Consider the following 20,690-nt stretch of genomic DNA (forward strand, 5'->3'; position numbering starts at 1 on the left):
CAGTTGTATGAGGCCTGCTGTAACCATATGATTGCTAGTTTCCACTCGTTTTTAATTATAACCCAGCAGTCTTTTATGCTTTCGAACGCTGAGCAAAGGCTTTAAAGAATAATGTCTATATTTAGGGCAAGGACAAGTAACAACAGTCAGCCCACTCCCACCAAAGGCCGTTCAGCTGATAACTGTTAATGGTGTTGTTGTTGTTGTGGTCTTCAGTCCTGAGACTGGTTTGATGCAGCTCTCCATGCTACTCTATCCTGTGCAAGCTGCTTCATCTCCCAGTACCTACTGCATCCTACATCCTTCTGTATCTGTTTAGTGTATTCATCTCATGGTCTCCTCTTCTCCCCAATTCTAGTCAACACCTCCTCATTAGTTATGTGATCTACCCATCTAATCTTCAGCATTCTTCTGTAGCACCACATTTCAAAAGCTTCTACTCGCTTCTTGTCCAAACTATTTATCGTCCCTGTTTCACTTCCATACATGGCTACACTCCATACAAATACTTTCAGAAACGACTTCCTGACACTTAAATCTACGCTCGATATTAACAAATTTCTCTTCTTCAGAAACGCTTTCCTTGCCATTGTCAGTCTACATTTTATATCCTCTCTAGTTTGACCATCATCAGTTATATTGCTCCCCAGATAGCAAAATTCCTTTACTACTTTAAGTGTCTCATTTCCTTATCTAATTCCCTTAGCATAGCCCGACTTAATTCGACTACGTTCCATTATCCTCGTTTTGCTTTTGTTGATGTTCATCTTATATCCTCCCTTGAAGACACTGTCCATTCCGTTCAACTGCACTTCCAAGTCCTTTGCTGTCCCTGACAGAATTACGATGTCATCGGCGAACCTTAAAGTTTTTATTTCTTCTCCATGGATTTTAATACCTACTCCGAATTTTTCTTTTGTTCCCTTTACTGCTTGCTCAGTATACAGATTGAATAACATCGGGGATAGGCTACAACACTGTCTCACTCCCTTCCCAACCACTGCTTCCCTTTCATGTCCCTCGACTCTTATAACTGCTATCTGGTTTCTGTACAAATTGTAAATAGCCTTTCGCTCCCTGTATTTTACCCCTGCCACCTTCAGAATTTAAAAGAGAGTATTCCAGTAAACATTGTCAAAAGCTTTCTCTAAGATTGGAATTATTATATTCTTCTTAAAGTCTGAGGGTATTTCGCCTGTCTCATACATCTTGCTCACCAGATGGTAGAGTTTTGTCAGGACCGGCTCTCCCAAGGCTGTCAGTAGTTCTGATGGAAAGTTGTCTACTCCTGGTGCCTTGTTTCGACTTAGGTCTTTCAGTGCTCTATCAAATTCTTCACGCAGTATCATATCTCCCATTTCATCTTCATCTACATCCTCTTCCCTTTCTATAACATTGCCCTCAAGTACATCGTCCATGTATAGTCCCTCTATATACTCCTTCCACCTTTCTGCTTTCCCTTCTTTGCTTAGAACTGGGTTTCCATCTGAGCTCTTGATATTCATACAAGTGGTTCTCTTCTCTCCAAAGGTCTCTTTAATTTTCCTGTAGGCAGTATCTATCTTACCCCTAGTGAGATAAGCCGCTACATCCTTACATTTGTCCTCTAGCCATGCCTGATTAGCCATTTTGCACTTCCTGTCGATCTCATTTTTGAAACGTTTGTATTCCTTTTTTCCTGATTCATTTACTGCATTTTTATATTTTCTCCTTTCATCAATTAAAATCAGTATTTCTTCTGTCACCCAAGGACTTCTATTAGCCCTCGTCTTTTTACCTACTTGATCCTCTGCTGCCTTTACTACTTCATCCCTCAAAGCTACCCATTCTTCTTCTACTGTATTTCTTTTCCCCATTCATGTCAATTGTTCCCTTATGCTCTTCCTGAAACTCTGTACAACCTCTAGTTTAGTCAGTTTATCCAGGTCCCATCTCCTTAAATTCCCACCTTTTTGCAGTTTCTTCAGTTTTAATCTACAATTCATAACCAATAGATTGTGGTCAGAGTCCACATCTGCCCCTGGAAATGTCTTACAATTTAAAACCTGGTTCCTAAATCTCTGTCTTACCATTATATAATCTATCTGAAACCTGTCAGTATCTCCAGGCTTCTTCCATGTATACGACCTCCTTTTATGATTCTTGAACCAAGTGTTAGCTATGATTAAGTTGTCCTCTGTGCAAAATTTTACCAGGCGGCTTCCTCTTTCATTTCTTACCCCTAATCCATATTCACCTACTACGTTTCCTTCTCTTCCTTTTCCTACTATCGAATTCCAGTCACCCATGACTACTAAATTTTCGTCTCCCTTCACTATCACAATAATTTCTTTTATCTCATCATACATTTCTTCAATTTCTTCGTCATCTGCAGAGCTGGTTGGCATATAGACTTGTACTACTGTCGTAGGCGTGGGCTTCGTGTCTATCTTGGCCACAACAATGCGTTCACTATGTTGTTTGTAGTAGCTTACCCGAAGTCCTATTTTTTATTCATTATTTAACCTACTACTGCATTACCCCTACTTGATTTTGTATTTATTACCTTGTACTCACCTGACCAAAAGTCTTGTTCCTCCTGCCACCGAACTTCACTAATGCCCACTATATCTAACTTTAAGCTACTCATTTCCCTTTTTAAATTTTCTAATCTACCTGCTTGATTAAGGGATCTGACATTCCACGCTCCGATCCGTAGAACGCCAGTTTTCTTTCTCCTGATAACGACGTCCTCCTGAGTAGTCCCCGCCCTGAGATCCGAATGGGGGACTATTTTACCTCCGGAATATTTTACCCAAGAGGACGCCATCATCATTTATCCATACAGTAAATCTGCTTGACCTCGGGAAAAATTACGGCCGTAGTTTCCCCTTGGTTTCAGCCGTTCGCAGTATCAGCACAGCAAGGCCATTTTGGTTAATGTTACAAGGCCAGATCAGTCAATCATCCAGACTGTGCCCCTGCAACTACTGAATAGGCCGCTGCCCCTCTTCAGGAACCATACGTTTGTCTGTCCTCTCAACAGATACCCTTCCGTTGTGGTTGCACCTACGGTACGCCTATCTCTATCGCTGAGGGACGCCTGCCTTCCCACCAACGGCAAGGTCTATGGTAAAGGGGGGGGGGGCTGTTAATGCCATTTATACCAAAAAGTGAAGGAAACACCCGCCTCCCCCTCCTCCGGGGCGATACACGGCGCGAGACAAGGGAACTTTGGACAGTCCGTGATACTCTCGGAAATGCATCAGACAGCTCTTGCCTCCTTCCCGCATCTTAGGGAAAGGTGGAGAAGGGAGATGATAGTCTATGGAACTACAGAGTTTCTCGAAGAGACAGCCCTCTCGCCGTCAGTCGTTGGTGCATCGAACCTCTGAAGGTCTATTTCTTATCAGTGATGAGAATTCACATTTTCGCTTCTTTCCTCTCTGCCGTTAGTAATCATCTCTCGTATTACTTGAATTTTTTGTGCAGTCCATTTCCTCGTACTTCATGAATATTCCTTGTTGTCAAAGATAGAAAATGCATAACTACTGAACTGCAGTTTTGGTTCCTAGGGATTATCCTCTTTTCCTAAAATTTCCTCAACTGGCCGAGTTCAGCCTAGCCAACACAAGTCAACCGCTGCACTGCCCTGTCCGAACACCACAATTCAAGTGCTCTGTGCAAGCTACAAAACAAGACCGCTCTCTGCGAGCTACTAAACTCGACTTACTGTCAACACTGCTCTGACCTGCGATTCTATTGTAGCATAGATATTCCATACCGCAGGCAGCGCGTGAGCAACCCATCGAAATTACATCTGCTCAAGTGCGCTAGAGAATAGTAATGAACCCCTAATGAACCGTTTACATTAACGTACAGACATTCAGGTCAGACCAACCCAGAGAAGATAACTTTGGCACAAGTACGTTGATATAGTACCGAATATGATTGCTAAACCTACTAGTCTTCCACATTACATGTGAAAATCATGAGGCTGAAGACATAACAGGCGAGTATACGCTCTCATTCCATTTTAATTCTCTAGTGACAACGTATGACCTAATTCTGAATCAACTATTAGTTTATCGACTCTAAACACTCGATCTAATAAAATATTAAAATCCCTCTCTCCACTCTGAAGCAGGCACAAATCTTGCTCTTTGTATGAACTGCACTAAACAAATTCTTATCGATGAGTATTTCATCATGGAAATGTAAATTTCAACTTCATTTCCATATTTGTTTTTAGGTTCATTGGTTAAATAGACTTCAGGGTAGCAGCAGTCAGAGTTTGTAGTCGGTGATCGGAATATACACGGAAGAATAAATAGCGCATCAAACAAGCGGTTTATCCATATAACATCACGTAACGCTATGCTGCGGGAGCCGCGGTGTCACGGTCTCTTCACCTCAGCAGTTTTGAATTGAAAATAACTAAACTATTTGGGATTATACACGTACCACTGAACATTATTTTAAAGGAATGGAAATAATACTCCACTGACATAAAACTGTCGAACGTTCGAAGAAATATTCTGACAAGGAGAACACGGCAAAAGCCATACAGGGTCTCCCAGGAACCTCGCTTGGTGGAAAAGGAACCTTCACTTGTCTCAGGTGATCCGCAGATAATCGACGTTTTCTGAATAAAACGGTGGTCAAAGTTTTCGAGGTATTTTCGACGTACGTTATTTGTCTTTTACTATGCGACGTTGCCTGGTCAAATAGTGTCACAGTGGTTAGCTTCGTGGCTTCTTTATCTTGCGTCCCATATATCACACCGGCTTAATGTTTTTATTTATTTTATTTTATTTTTATAGTTTTCTTTTATCTAACCATGCCCGTAGAAGGTTACTACACGGACGTTTCTTACAAATTATAGTATGCAAGGATGTTATATCAAGTGCAAAATTATAACTGGTGTCACATGTTTATTATATGGTATATGTGTGTCTGGTATGTTGAAGGGTTGCAATCTTCTTAAATACTCATACTGATATTTCGTTTTCATATCAATTCTTGTAATAATTTTTATATTTTATTCATATGTTTATCCTACAGGAAGATTTGGTGCATTTCCTTGGATGGTACTGATCGTAGAAACATTCGAAACACAGATATTCCGAAAACTACGAGCATCGTGCCAAGGCAAGTTTGCCACTGTGACATTTCTTCGTATGAATCTCACTCGGAAAAGAAACACCATTAGCACTGATGAAGATTTCGCACATTGGCAATAATTCCGCGGCGATCTGTGCCTAACGGATCACTTTTCAGAAAACTGGCGTTTGTAGTTGATTATAACTTAACAGTAATTTCACAGAAAATAATTTCAATTATTTCTTCATTTTTCTAAATTCATTCATCTGACGATTAATTAGACGAATAAGGGCAACGTTATATCAAAATACGTGGCAAAACATTAGCCTAGTAATATTTTACAGACGTGGTTGTAATAATGAAAGACAAAAATAAAAGTAATAACTAGGTATTGAGCAAGGGGTGCAAAATTAAAAAAAAAAGCTGAGACGCTAACAATTGTGCCATCATTTCGTCTGAGGACACCGCTCGGAAAAGGTACATGAAGTACATCGAAACTACCTCGAAAATTTTGAAAGTCATTTTTTCAGAACTGTCGAGTATCTATGGATAAGCCGAGACACGTTTTCGCTTATTTTGACTCCTCTTCCACTGAACGAAGTTTCTGGGCAACCGGGTTATGGTACTTGCCGCGTTGTCCTCGTAAGTAATTCTAATTTGTTAAACCTAATTTCAGATATTACAAACTGCTCAAGAGTTTTTTTCACATTTTCTGCTCTATTGCTGTGCGTTGCTACTAACTTGGGCCACAATACTAAATCAGAGAGAATTTTCTTTACATTGTTTATAATGCTAAACTGCTTCCACTGGCATAACAGCCCCACCCCCTCTCCCCATGATATATTTCTCACAAAAAAAGGATATTGTGGTGATATATATTCCTAATTTGACAAGTTCTTACGATCGCTGATAATCTGCCGAGTGTGTATTTGGTTACATAAGGGCTAAATAAGGGTCACTCCCATGGCCACCTCTAATGTAGGTGACTTGTTACTCAGCCCTGTAGTTCACCTCGATTCATGTGGTTAAAAGTCGATAGTTCTCGTGATTTCGACTGCTGCCTAATGCAGCAATTGTGTTACACCAGGCTTAATTTAATTTCATATATTATGCCAAATTACGATTTTTCCTAATAACAGCCTTAATTGCTTCAACCATGTTATTATTATTTATTAGCATGCTGAATATTAATAGTCAACATTTAGGTTTGTGTGTACATCGGTAGTTACTGAATTTTGACTGATGTTTCAGTAAAATATTTACGATTGTAGTGTTGTTATATAACATTGTTTTATGTTTGAGCCGTGGCGGTTTCCGCGAGGGCGCGCGTGATCCTACTGGCGCCACTTGTGCGCTCGTTCCATCGACTCTGGCCCTCGTCATATCATCTTTGCTGGGTTATGTGTTCCCTCTGGCGGAGAGAGGTGTGTGGGACGGAGCTGGACGGGTGTGCCTGAAAACTCGGCGCCCTGGCATGGGAGCGAGTTAACACCGTTGACCGTTGTGCTATAGGGGCCCGCGTATTCCTGCAGCGTTGGCCCGGTGCTACCGGCGAGTTTAGTGGGCAAGGAGCAGCTCTCGTCCCGTGCAACCTGGTTACGACGTACACGAGACAATTGTGGTGTGCCAAATACGTCGAGAAGCTGGGCAGTATTTCCGGTGCCTACATGAAGCTATTGGCCTCCTTGGCGTTTGTGTAAAATTATCTACGAAGACTGTTTAGTAAATACTATACTGAAAGACTGTTAATTCTGCCTTGTCTCACCTGGCCAGGATTCCAGTTTCTTATGCCTTTCTTTGACCCCTTTGGGGCTGTGTGTCTCAATCTTAAACTTTCTGTGGTGCGTATCCCAGTTACAGTGCCTCTTAGCCCTCGAGATGTTCCAGTAAAGGTATACCATGATTTTTTAAATCTTGGTTATGTATTTATTCTTTTAAAAGACCTTGTACATTGCTTCTTGTTATTTCTGGGAATACTGACTTTCATTGTTATGAGCGGGCTGCTCCCGTACTGAAGTTTTAATAGTGCATTTTCAGTTACCCGTTTAAGTATTACTGTGTATGTTAATTTTCATCAAACTTGTTTTGCTGTGTGTTGTTTGGTATATTTTGACAGCCTTGTATGGACAGCGGTTGACCCGTTGCTGTTCTGCTGGCACGGGCCAGTGACGTGTTTTCTTTCTGCTTCGACGGCCTTCTCACCATCGCAATACGCCTAAGTGATGGCAGGTCACACGCAATTCTGCGGACCTCCGTTCAAGTTGAGTAGTGAACTGTCATTTTCTTGGTCTCGTGCCGCTACGGGGATATCGCCAGCTTAGAAAGTAATAGACTCAGTAGTTCTGTTATTGTAAGGCCCTTGTGGGCGTTTGATGAAAGTCTGCGTTTCTTGTTTCCTTAAAAAAAATTAAGGGCTTAATTTTGAGTATGATTTTAATTGCGTTTTAGGGGCACGGTAGTTTACTTGAGTACTTAACGTGAGTTATATGGAACAGGCTTGTGGCCAATCAGTGAAGTACTACGGTTGCTTCGGTTTTACAGGCGGGTAGCGTTTGGGCGCCTTGGCCGTATGTTGTCTACATGAGAGCAGCATAACCAGTGGAGATGTTTGCGTTTGTTTGTTGAACTTATGTCCAAGTCATGTTGTGGGATTAACCTACAGTCGTGATCTAGTTTCGGGGATAGAGTGCCACCGCTGTTTGTAGTCGGGCCACCACTGTGTTCCATAGTTGACATTTTTTGAGTACTGTTTGTAATTTTATGTATAATGCAAATCTCCTTATACATTGCGAATTTAATTTAAAAATTTTAACTGTTTGTATGTATTTCGGAAGAATTTTGGTAACTGACACTTATGAATGAATCGTTATTAAATAAAACTATTTGTTTGGAATGATAAACGATGCATCAAATTGGGCCACCCTTCCTCGAATTTCCCTTAAGTTAACCAAGATCCATGTTCTTGGGCTCATTGTTGTTACTGTTGTTTTTGTCGCTGTTGTGATCTTCAATCCGAAGACTGGTTTTGATACAGTTCACCATGAAAGCCTCTTCTTTGCGAATAACACATCCTGCTGAACCTTCTTACTGTATTCATCTCTTGGCGTCCCAGACTTCCCTCCAATACTAAATCAGTGATCCCTTGATATCTCAGAAAGTGCCCTACCAACCGATCCCCTGTTCTAGTCGGGTTGCATCACAAATTTCTTTTCGCTCTAATTCCATTCAGTACATCCTCATTGGTTACTCGATCTACTTGCCTAATCTTGAGCATTTTTCTGTAGCACCACGTTGCAAATGCCTCTATTCTCTACTTGTCTTCCGGCCGGTGTGGCCGTGCGGTTCTAGGCGCTTCAGTCTGGAACCGTGTGACCGCTACGGTCGCAGGTTAGAATCCTGCCTCGGGCATGGATGTGTGTGGTATCCTTAGGTTAGTTAGGTTTAAGTAGTTCTAAGTTCTAGGGGACTGATTACCACAGATTTTAAGTCCCATAGTGCTCAGAGCCATTTTTTTTTCTTGTCTAAACTGTTCATCGTCCATGCTTCGCTTCCAAGCATGGCTACAGTCCATGCAAATCCTTCAGAACAGACTTCCGAACACTAAAATCTGTATTCAATGTTAACAAATTTCTCTTCTTCAGAGATGTTTTTCTTGACATTGCCAGTCTGAATTTAATACCTTCCTTACTTCAGTTATTTTTCTTCCCAAATAACAAAACTCATCTACTATTTTAAGGGCCTCGTTTCCTAGTCTAATTCCCTCAGCATCACTTGATTTAATTCGACTACATTATTCTTGTCTTGCTTATTTTGATGTTCATCTTATATTCTCGTTTGAAGACACTATCGATTCTGTTCAACTGCCCTTCCTAATCCTTTGATGCCTCTGAGAAAATCTCTGTGTAAACAAAGCTTTTATTTTGCCTCCCTGAACTTTAATTCCTTGTCCAAATTTTTCTTTGGTTTCTGATGCTGCTTGCTAAATGTACAGATTGAATAAAATCGGCGATAGTATACAACCCTATCTCACTCCCGTCTCAACCACTGCTTCCCTTTCATGCCCCTCGACTGATACCTGCCGTCTGGTTTCTGCTGCCTCTAAAATTTCAAAGAGCCTGTTCCAGTCAATATCTTCAGAAACTTTGTGCACATCTATAAAAGCTATAAACTTAGGTTTGCCTTTCCTTTGCCTTTTTTCTAAGTTCAGTCGTAGGGCCATTATTACCTCGCATGTTGCTACATTTCTCCGGAATCCAAACTGATCTTCCTCAAGGTCGACTTCTACCATTTTCCATTTTTCTGCAAAGAATTCGTGTTAGTATTTTGCAACCATAACTGATGGTTTGGAGGTATTCACACCTGTGAGTGTTATTTTTTCTTTAAATTAGTGTCTTCAGTATGTTTATTTTATAGGTTCTCGTAATTTATTATTAAAAATGATTCAAAGTAGAGAACTTGACGGTAAAACTCACGAGATACCGGAAAATATTAGTAACAAGGTATTTTAATGAAAGTAGCAGCAGTTTAGGAAGCTTGAATGAAGTTCTTGATAACATTTTAAATAAGTCAACTTTTCCTTAAGCACAAATGTTACGTAACACAGAAGTGCATAATTTGGGGCAGTCGGTAATGTCCTCTCGGGATATTACGTTTATTACTTTTCTAAAAATTGAAAATATTTGTATTTTCCTTGTGTTATTTTACACAGAAATTTATGCAGATTTTTATGGACGTTAGTGAGCCTTCTTGAAATTAAGTGTAGTGTTAAGTTTAAGGGAAAGGAATCAAATTTATATTTTTTAAAGGGAACTTTTTACGGTGCGTCATAAATAATTTAAAATGGAGAAGAAGTAAGATTTGCACATCCCAAAATAATCTACATACTTTTGTAAGTAACCTGTATTTTGTCAGAGTTTTAAACTGAATATATCATAATATATGACAGTTTAAAGGGAATGCTGCATGGCAGTATAGAAATGTATGATTTTTTGGTGCTCATCATTACAATATGGCAGATAGCCAAGAGTTACGAAAATACAGTCCTTGATTCACGAAAATTTTGATTCGTCTTTATGATCCAGTACTTTTATTACGTCATCTCCTCTCCGCTCCCCCCCCCCCACACACACACACACACACACTCACAAGGGGAGGCCGCCAATTGTGAAATTCAGATTCGATTCATACTGCGCATAATAAAAGCTCATGGCCAGAGGTGTAATGTGGCAAAGCACCAAGATGCACTTCTCAGCCGTTGTCAAGAAAATCGACAGTTAAAAGAAACCGTTGCGGTGAAATACTCTCTACGATTAATGATTTTCTACAGCGTCGTGGCGCAGCGGTAAGCGCTGGAGTTCGTAAATACGAAGGTCGCCGGATCGAATCTCGCGCCATGCAATTTTTTTATTATTATTTTTTTGTAATTCAAATATATATATATATCACCATTTTTCCGTTTAACAGGGTGTACCAAAGCTCTCCCGTCCGTACCGATTTTCGACGATGTTATAAGTTGCGCTAGGGACCGCATCTACCTTCTTTCGAAGTTAGCATGCAACTACGCTGTTATGCGGCGGCTCGTTTCGGCCCATTCAACATCTGTCCTTAAAGTGTAACGAGCGAGTAACGGAGTTTATATTTCATACCTGCCACAGCAAGTTTGTGTTCGTGGGGTCTCTATTCTAATTCGAACGTTTGACTTACGCTATACGTATTCGTTTCGGAATATCGTTTCTACGTCTTCCGTTAACTATACATGGTTAACATTACGAAGACAATTAATAACATTTGTGAAATACAACTTTGTTTGCGGAAAACATAATGATGTTCGAAGTCGCCAGTTTTTCCACGACAAACGACTTTCAACAACTTATTATAGGCATAATTGTTGCAACTGATTGCCGGGAATTTTGTATGCTCGTGCGACCTACTCCGTGTTCTTCGAGAGGAGTAGGAAATGTGGCGGCACCGGGTTTCACCATGTTCCTTTTATAATTTCCAACACCAAGGCGACACTACACTTGATGACTACACTACAATTAAGATACACTTACACACCAGTTCTCATACTTCACGAAGAAAAGATGGCTCCGAGCGCGGAGGATAGGGAAAACTTTTTCAATTAGGAGGCGGTGTCAGTCATTCATGCCATACGACTTTGTAGAGCGTGTGACTACCACGGACAGCAGCGCGTGCTCTGCAACGTGCTTCCATGCTGGCCTCGAGGTTGGGAATGAGTTCTTGTCGTACGACCGTCCATTCCTCCACCAACGGGGTTGACAACAAATGAATGCTCGTTGGTGCACATGGGCGTGCTGCAATGCATACCCCCAACGTATATGACACATTCCTAATGCAGTTTAAGTCGGGGGAACGGGCAGGCCTGTCCGTTAGCCCAATACCCTCTTGTTCCAAGAAGTCATCCACCAGCGCTGTTCGATGTACACGCGCATTGTCACCCACGATAATGAAATATTGGCCCAAAGCAAACCTGACAAGATCCACTTGGGTAAGGAATGCAGCATCACATTAACATTGACTGCTAAGTGTGCCGTGTTCGAAGATTTCGAGATCAGTATGGCCATGTGACTTTATGCACAAAAACGATCATGTTCGACAATTTTCCTGCTCACATCCGAGAAGCGAACGCGACGTCACTCGTCGTTGCTCACGTCGCTACGCTCTTGGCATGCCGACGATGTGCAGGTGCCAACGCAATACAGAAAAGAGACCACCGCCATGCAGTCGCCGTGACACTGTCGAGTATGATACTGCGTGCCTTGCAGTCCTTTAAAATGTGGTAGCATTTGCCCCTGCTGTTTGACGTGCGTCCCTTTTTGCATGTTGCACAACTTAGGTGTCATCTGTTGCTCTAGTGCACTTTGGTTCAAATGGCTCTGAGCACTATGGGACTTAACTTCTGAGGTCATCAGTCCCCTAGAACTTAGAACTACTGAAACCTAACTAACCTAAGCACAGCACACACATCCATGCCCGAGGCAGGATTCGAACCTGCGAGAGTAGCGCCTAGAACCGCTCGGCCACTCCGATCGGCTCATGACATGTGATGTCCAGTTTTTTGTGCAAGATTGACAGACCTCTGGAAAAATGCTCCCGCACTTTCACTCATTTCCACCAAGTTGCTAATATGTTGTTACTTTATTTGTATTGTCCTTACATTTAGCAGTTGTTGTTGTTGTTGTTGTGGTCTTCAGTTCGAAGAATTATTTGATGCAGCTCTTTACGCTACTCTATTCCGTGCAAGGCTCTTTATCTCTAAATAACTACTACTTCTCTTTTCCACCTGTTTACCGTATTCAACTCTTGTACTCTCTGTACAATTTTTACCCTCACAGTTGCCTTCAATACTAAACTGGTGATCGCTTGATGTGTCAGAATGGGTCCTATCAATCGATCCCTTCTTTTAGCCGTTGTGCCACAAATTTCTTTTCTACTCAATCCCATTCAATACGTCAACCTTGGTAACTCGACCCATCCATCTAATTTCTTCACTCTTCTGTAGTACCGCATTTCAAAAGCTTTCTTTCTCCTCTTGCCTGAAGTGTTTATTGTTCAAGTTTCACTTTCATACACACTACAGACAAATAACTTTAGAAAGGACTTCCCAATACTTATATCTATATTCGGTGTTAACACATTTCCCTTCTTCAGAAAGAATTTTTTTCTATTTCCAGTCTGTTTTATATCCTCTCTACTTCTGCCTCAATAGTTATTTTACTGCCGAAATAGTAAAACTCATCTACTACTTTTAGTGTCTCGTTTTCCAATGAAAATACCTTAGCATCGCTGGATTTAATACGTCTACATACCATTACCCTTGCATTGCCTTTGTTAATGTTGGTTTTTATCCTTCTTTAAAGACACTGCCCGTTGCGTTCAACTGTTCTTGCAAGTTGTTGGATGTCTGTGACAGAATTATAATTTTCTCGGCAAACGTCAGTCTAAACTTGAGTTCCTACTCCAATTTGTTCTTTAGTTTCCTCAAATGCTTCCTCAATATACAGATTCAATAACCCCAGGGACAGGCTACAAATCTGTTCCATTCCCTTCTCAACTACTGCTCCCCTTTCATGCCCGTTGACAGCTGTCTGTTTTCTGTACATGTTGTATATAACGTTTCGCTCCATGTGTTCAGAATTTCAGAGAGTGTACTCCAGACAACATTGTCAAAAGCTTACACCAAGTCTACAAAAGCTATAACGGTAGGTTTGCCTTTCCTTAACTTACCTTCTAAGACAAATAGTATGATCAGTACTGCCTCGCAAGTTCCTACATTTCTCATGAATACAAACTGCTCCCCGAAGTCGGCCTCTCCATTCTTCTGGAAGGAATACACGTTAGTATTTTGCTGTCATGACTAATTAAACTGATAGTTCGGCAATATTCAACTTGCCGGCTCCTGCTTTCTTTGGAACTGGAATTGTTACACTCTTCTTGAAGTCTAAGGGTATTCCGCCAATCTTGTACAACTCGTGCACCAGGAGGAATAGTTTTGTCTGGCTGGCTCTCACAAGGAAATTAGTTGCTCTGATGGAAGGTCGTCTACCTCAGGGACCTTGTTTCGACTTAGATCTTTCAGTACTCCGTCATATTCTCCTCCCAGTTTAACATCTCCTGTCTCATCTGCGTCTACGTCCTCTGCTCTTTCTATAACATTGCCTTCATTTCCCTTGTATAACCCCTCTACATATTCCTTCCACATTTCTGCTTTCGCTTCCTTAATAAGTTTTCCTCTTAGCTCTTGGTATTCGTACAGCAACTTCCCTTGTCTCCAAATGCTTCTTTATTTTCCTTTAGGCACTCTCTATTTTTCCCTAGTTAGAGATGCAGCTATATCCTCACATTTTTTTCCTCTGGCCATTCCTGCTTAGCCATTTTGCACCTCCCGTCAATCTTATTTTTAGACGTTTGTATTCCCTTTTGCTTTCTCCACTTGCTATATTTTTGATTTTTGCTTTCATCATCTAAATTTAATATGATATTTGAGCTACAAGGATTTTTACTAGTCTTTGTCTTTTTACGTGTTTGATCAGTTATCTACACTATTTCATCTCTCAAAGTTACACATTCGTCCTCAACTGTATTCCTTTCCTGTGGTACAGTCACTCATTACCTGATGCTCCCTCTAAAACTCTCGACAATCACTGGTTGTTTCAACTTCCACAGTTCCCATCTCCTTAATTTCTTGACTTTTGCAATTCTTCAGTTTTAACCTACAGTTCACAACCAATAAATTGGTGTCCACATCTGCCCCTGGAAATGTCTCACAGTTTAAAATTTGGTTCCTAAAATTCTGTCTTACCCTTACTTAATCAATCTGAAACCTGCCAGCTTCTCTTTCATAATATTTAAACCAAGTGTTAGCGGTGATTAAATTATGCTCTGTGCAAAATTCTACCAGGCGGCTTCTTCTTTCATTCCTCTCCGCCAGTCCATATTCAGGTACCATTTTTTTATTCTCTTCTGTTTCTTATTATCGAATCATTATCACTATTAGGCTTTCTGTGCTTTAACTACTTTTTCAATTTCTTCATTGTCTGCGGTGCTAGTTGGCGCATTGGAGTGCACTGCTGTGACGGGTGTTGTTTTGGTGTCTGTCTTGGCTACGATAACGCGTTTATAGTAGCTTACCTACATTCCTGTTTTCTTAGTCATTATTAGACCTACTCCTGCTATACCCCTACTTGATTTTGTATTTATAACCCTGTACTCATGTAACCAGAAATCCTTTAAATTTTCTTACCTACCCAATTAAGCGACCTAAGCTCCACGTTCCGACCTGCAGAATGCCAGTGAACCGTGGTAAAATTTTCTGTTTTGAAGAGCGCGTCGCAACGCGTAGCGTAAAGCAGTCGCCTTCCGTTTCTGGCGGTGGCGCCGCTGTAGCAATCGCAGCTTTGGTTTCTCCGATGTGAAAGGGGAAAGGTTGCTTGTTCACGTGCATTTAAGGGGCGCTATGAGCTCGTCAGGGGCAGGCGATCATTGTAGGCAAAACCACCCCTTCCTTCCGCCTCCTCAATTTCTATATCACCATCTATGGCCGTCCTATCGCCCTCACCCCCATCCTTAAGTACCTTGGCGTCACCCTCGACCGTCGCCTCTCCTGGACCCCCATCTCTGGACAATCCAAGCCAAGGCATGCTCCCGGCTCCGTCTCCACAAGCTCCTTTCTGGCCGTACATGGGGTCTGGACCCCTCCACCATCCTCCACACCTATAAACCCCTCATCCGCCCTATCCTCTACTACACTCATCCTGCCTGGGTTTCCGCCCCTCCTACCTTTTACAAATTTCTTCAACTCCTTGAATGCCATGCTCTCCGGCCCGCCTACCATATCCGTCTCCCCTCCCCCACGCGGATCCTGTATGATGTTATTCCGTTCCCCCAATTCCTCTTCCTCGAACGAATACGGATCCTATACACCTCCCGTAAACTAGATCCCCCTCACCCGCTTGTCTCTCACATCCTCTCCCACCCCTGTCCGCTGCTGCGCCTGTATTTCCACGTCCCACCTGCTCTCCATCTCTCCACCCTCCTTACCCTCTCCCAAGGTGGCTTCCGCCAGCTCCCCCTCCCTGATGATGCTCTCCTCCCCTCCATCTACCCCTCCTATCAACTTTGATCCTCCCCTCCCTGTGTTTTTTCCTTAGGGCACCCTCTCTCCCTTCTCTCTCCTTTCCCTCCATCCTCCCTTCCTCCCCCCTCCCCCCTAGGCTTCCCCTACCCCCTCCTCCCATCATTCCTCTCCCCATCCCCCCTGCCATTGGCATCCCTGCTCTCCCCTCTCCCAGCCCCACCACCTTCCTCCCTTCTTGGCAGGTCCCAGGACTCGCACACGCTCAGTGGACATTCGCGCGCCAGAGATCGCCATCAGTTTAGTGTCTGTGCCGTCATGATTGTGATTTAGTGTTTTTCGCCGCCACGCTCCTCGCTCACTTGTATCGTCTCATTCGTTAGTGTTTGTGTGCAATGCCAACAGTTTTTCGTGTTTTCGTCGAGTGTGAACGGCTTCATGTTTTTTATTTATTGTATCTCCTGTTTTTTAACCACCGATATGTTACTTTTCTTGTCTCCTTTTTCTCTATTATTGTAATGCTTGTGGCTGAAGAGCGGTGTAGATGTATCCGCTGCCATCCCGCCTTTGCAATAAAGAAAAAAAAAAAAAACTCGTCAGGGGTCAGTCAGTCGGAGGCAGTTGGAAAGCCAGGGCAGTCTGTCAGTCTGGGTGAGTTTGGTCAGTTGGTCAGCCAAGTTAGTCTGGGTCTGTCTCTCGTCCGCATTGGTGAGGCGGTTAGTGTCTGTCGGTCGTCCGGAGTGCTAGTATGTGTTAGGCCGCCAGTCTGCTCGAGTTTGCTCAAGCAATGGGCATTGGCGGTTGGATCGATCGATCGGTTGGTCGGTCGCGCACTGGGACACAAGATGACTTGTCCGCCTGGAGCGTCGGCGCATGTGAGGTCGCCACGTGAGTCCAGTGGCCGCGCCGTATAGCGAGGCGTAGTGGCTTCGCGGCCGACACGAGAGCAACAGGAGTCAGCCCACGACATCGGTCCGGCCGGGGCGAGATGCGACGCCGTGGTGTAACTGGTTCTCCGAGCGCTTCTGGGCCCCTTCAGTTACGATCTTGTGGAGCTTGGCTCGGTCCTTTCCTGGTGGAGGGATGTCGTTTAGCCAGTGGGCGTGTTTCCTCTGCATGGTTGGGTCCGAGCCATTATTTCCACCGTCGTGTGTCTGGAAGTGAGTGGGAGACGCACCAGAAGGGCAATCGCGACGGAACAGCAATCGCGGGCGTAGCAGCGGGCAGGCGGTCGGTTGGTGCGGACCGTGAAAGACGGGAGATCTGCGCTCCTTCCTGCGTCCGTTGAAGCGGCTGGCAGCGGACGGCTCGAGGGAGCGTTGGGGGTGATGCGCCAGGTCTTCGCCAGAAATCGCAGTCTATTAGAAGTTAAGTGATTGGAGATATGTTGCTTCATTTACTTGTTAAATTCTACTTGTTTTCTTGGTGAGGTCACCAGCCCCTTTGTTTTGCGGTCGTCCCACAATTCTTCTCCGTTTGCCCACACGTGGGAAGGTGGTTATTTGTGAATTGGGTGGTCCGTTTTTCCCTTGTGGAATTGGGGAGGTTTAGAGAAATCTGCGGTTCGGGTTGTTTAGTAACCCCCCCCCCTCCTGTCAATCTGCCATACGTTAATAGCTGCCTCTGTCATGTTTGTCGGATTCGGTGTTAACGAAATTATTGCTTAAAGGCCGAATTCTTGAAATATGTTTTTATCTTGCCTATCATCTTGCGAGGTGGTATATGTGTAATGTAGAGCATGTTGTTCATTTTACGTAAGTCTGCATTTTATGGGTTTTATTTAAATAGTCATTTTAGGTTATAAGGTTGCCACCCTTCCACCGTAAGAGTCCTTTAAAAAAACAAATTGCACTTTCGGTGGCAAACAATTTGAGTGTTGTACCATTTACATCCCTCTTACGGGGTGCATAGTTTACGTGTTTGTGTGAGTTGTTAAAAAATTTTTAGTTTAAAGTAATCTGGTGTGTTGCAGATTTGCACCAGTGTACTCTTTCAGAGGTTGTTGTGAGCGGTCATGTCTACGCCCGTGTTGTAAGGGAGCAGGCAAGCTTCTCAGCCCGAAGGCTCATACTGTCAATATTGTTCTTTCTGCCTCTAAATAAAATTTTATCTAGATATTTCGAGGGTGCTTTTCTGCTTATAATTTTAAATCTGTTTTTGAAAAAGCTTTGAGGAATAAAATCCACAATTGTTAAAAGTAATTTCATTTTCCATCAGTTACTTTGTGGCAACTACTTCCACGCTCAGCTAGTGTGATTAAATGTGTTAATGTTCTTGATGAATCGCTAGTAAACGAAGTAAATTCCTTAAGAAAAGATTTTGAAAGTAAATTCACGGTTCAGCCAGTTTCATTTTTCTGATCATGGCACCCTCCTGAGTAGTCCCCGTTTGGAGATGCGTATAAGTGACTATTTTACTTCTGGAATATTTTATCCAAGTGGATACCATCACAGTTGCATACCCTCGGGCAAAATAACTACTCCCCTTGTTTTCAGCTCTTCGCAGCACCAACACATCAATGGCATGTTGGTTGATGTTACAAGGCCAGATCAATCAATCATCCTCACTGCTGCGTCTACAGTTACTAAAAAGGCTGCTCTCTGTCTTCAGGAACCACACGTTTCTCTGGCGTCTCTTGTGGTTGCATCTACGGTACGACTACCTGTGTCGTTGAGCCTCGAAGTCACCCCCGCACAGCAATCTCCACGGCTCATAAAGGGGGGCGGAGTTATCCAGAGCAGTGTATATTTCATCCTGGTGATCAGTGCACACAAATAATGATTAATTTTGTTTGTGTTTGCCAATATCTGTTGTCTGAATACCTGATATATCAAAAAAGATAGGGGAGAAACACAGTAGTGATATATCAGTTGCATACGATAAAAAATTCATATGTGTAGCTACGCAACTACAACATACTAATATATTCAGAATATTTTTATGCAGCTCAGTACGTATATTAATAGAGGAGAAATAGACAGCATAGAAACAGAGAATCAAAATTTAGAGAAAATGGTAACTTCCTCCACAGCAGCAGCTGGGTGCATCCTACTGCGGATCTCGTGTGGTCTGCCAGTGCAGTAACGTTTGTCAGCACTCCGACATGTATCAGCACACAGCTGCGATAATGACCGACAATGGGCTTGCACGTGGCAAAGCGGTTTGCAATGGGAGATCTACTGCAAGACTGTATCCGGAACGTTTTCCAAAAAGACGTACGCCGCATCATTCCACGTTCGCGACGCTCGAGAGATGCCTCAGAGAAGTCTGAAAGTTGCACATAGTTTTCTGCCTGAGGTGTGTCTGCTGTACAGTAAAGCAATAGCACTTTGTGCTTGGTACTTGTAAATACCACCAGTCTACTGTTTTTCCTCTGGTAGGTGCCACAACGTGATGCGGGTGGACGACGCTCGGCTTGAACACTACTGTGGAGAGGGACGTGCTGACACGTTCGAAGAGGACCCATCTACCAGCACTCGGTAGGTGGCACAGGCGTTGTATAAGGAAAAAAGTGCCGTGTGGCGTGTTGACCGTGATCACCGGCTCCACCCATATCATCTGCAGCAAATCCAGGCGTTACAGGAGAGTGGCTACCCATGACGGGTACATTTTGTGCAGTGGTATTTACGACAACGCAAACTCCAGCCACAATTGTCGACTTGGTGTTACTCACGGGTGAATACACGTTTACGAGAGACGGCATATTAAATCTGCACAACGTGCTTGTTTGGGCGGACGAAAATTCGCATGCGCAGAAGACACAAAATCACCAACACAGGGCCGGTATTAACATATGGACCGGGATAGTTAATGACCATATCACTGGGCCATATATATTAGGACCGATCAGCCCCACATTTATCAGAGACGTTTTGCCTACAATGCTGGATGTAGTGACACTAAATTTTCGGATGGATATGGGGCCGCTGTTTTCTGTGGGTATTATGAAGTGTGAAGTATGGAACACCTGTACACTATTGGTCGAGTCCACGGAGCGGTTGAAATACTTCAGATATTCAAACAGAACTGCACGTATAAACCCATGCGCGTGAGGCTCAGCACCGTCGATATAGGCTCCGCATTGATATTAGAGGTACGCAGTTCGAAGAACGTTTGTAATGTAGACAGCGCGATGTGCTATTCACATGGGGAGGGGTCTATTGACGTCTAGCGGAAGGCACACACATCTAGGCACTCTCTGGTGTCCAAGCTATGCGTTTCCGAATGTTTCGGATATTTCTCCTTCTCGAAAACCCATCAGTGTGCCGTCCCACACAACATTCTAAGCGGGGGTTGTCGGGTGGCCCCGTGTCTATGAAAGGAGAAACTGTTTGAGTGACAACATGAATCAAAAGCTACTGATCCTAGAAACATGAAATTTTGACGGAATGTTCTTCGTGTGACGTAGCAGCTCTCTAAGGAAATGAAATTCAAAATTTAGCGTCAAAATGCATGAAATGAAGGTTCGAGCTTTTCTTCCAATTGATGCACTGCGTAAACCATTCGCCCCATAAACATGAAACTTGATGGGCCTCTTTTATTTAGGCTCGTACTGAGGAATCAATAAAAACTCAGAGGCTGAAACGAGTATGAATGTAGTTTCGGGGAATGTGATGTCGTACAGTCGAAGAATCGACACTCGGACTAAACCATAGGTCACAGACATAAAATTCGGTTGGAACATTATTTGTGTGACGTAGATTCCTGATAAGAAATGATTTTTGAACAGTCATCACTGACTGATCAAAATTGGGTTCAAAATTTTGTTACCGTATCGACGTCCTTTAGGTATTGGTCCTAGACCGTCAAATGTTGAGAAAGCATTTTTTACATAACGTAGGTGCTTCTTACGAACGGATTTCGGGAAGTTGTACGCCTAAGGGATCGAAATGGACTTTCAGTTTTCTGTACGAGATGCATTTCCGATTTCGCAACTCGACGACGAGTGAAATTTGAAGTTACCATTACATGCTTGTAGGTGTTTCACAGGAGAAGGGACTTAGTAGATAAAAGT

The sequence above is a fragment of the Schistocerca nitens genome, chromosome 2 (genome assembly GCF_023898315.1).
Source record: "Schistocerca nitens isolate TAMUIC-IGC-003100 chromosome 2, iqSchNite1.1, whole genome shotgun sequence".
Classification (NCBI taxonomy): Eukaryota; Metazoa; Arthropoda; class Insecta; order Orthoptera; family Acrididae; genus Schistocerca; species Schistocerca nitens.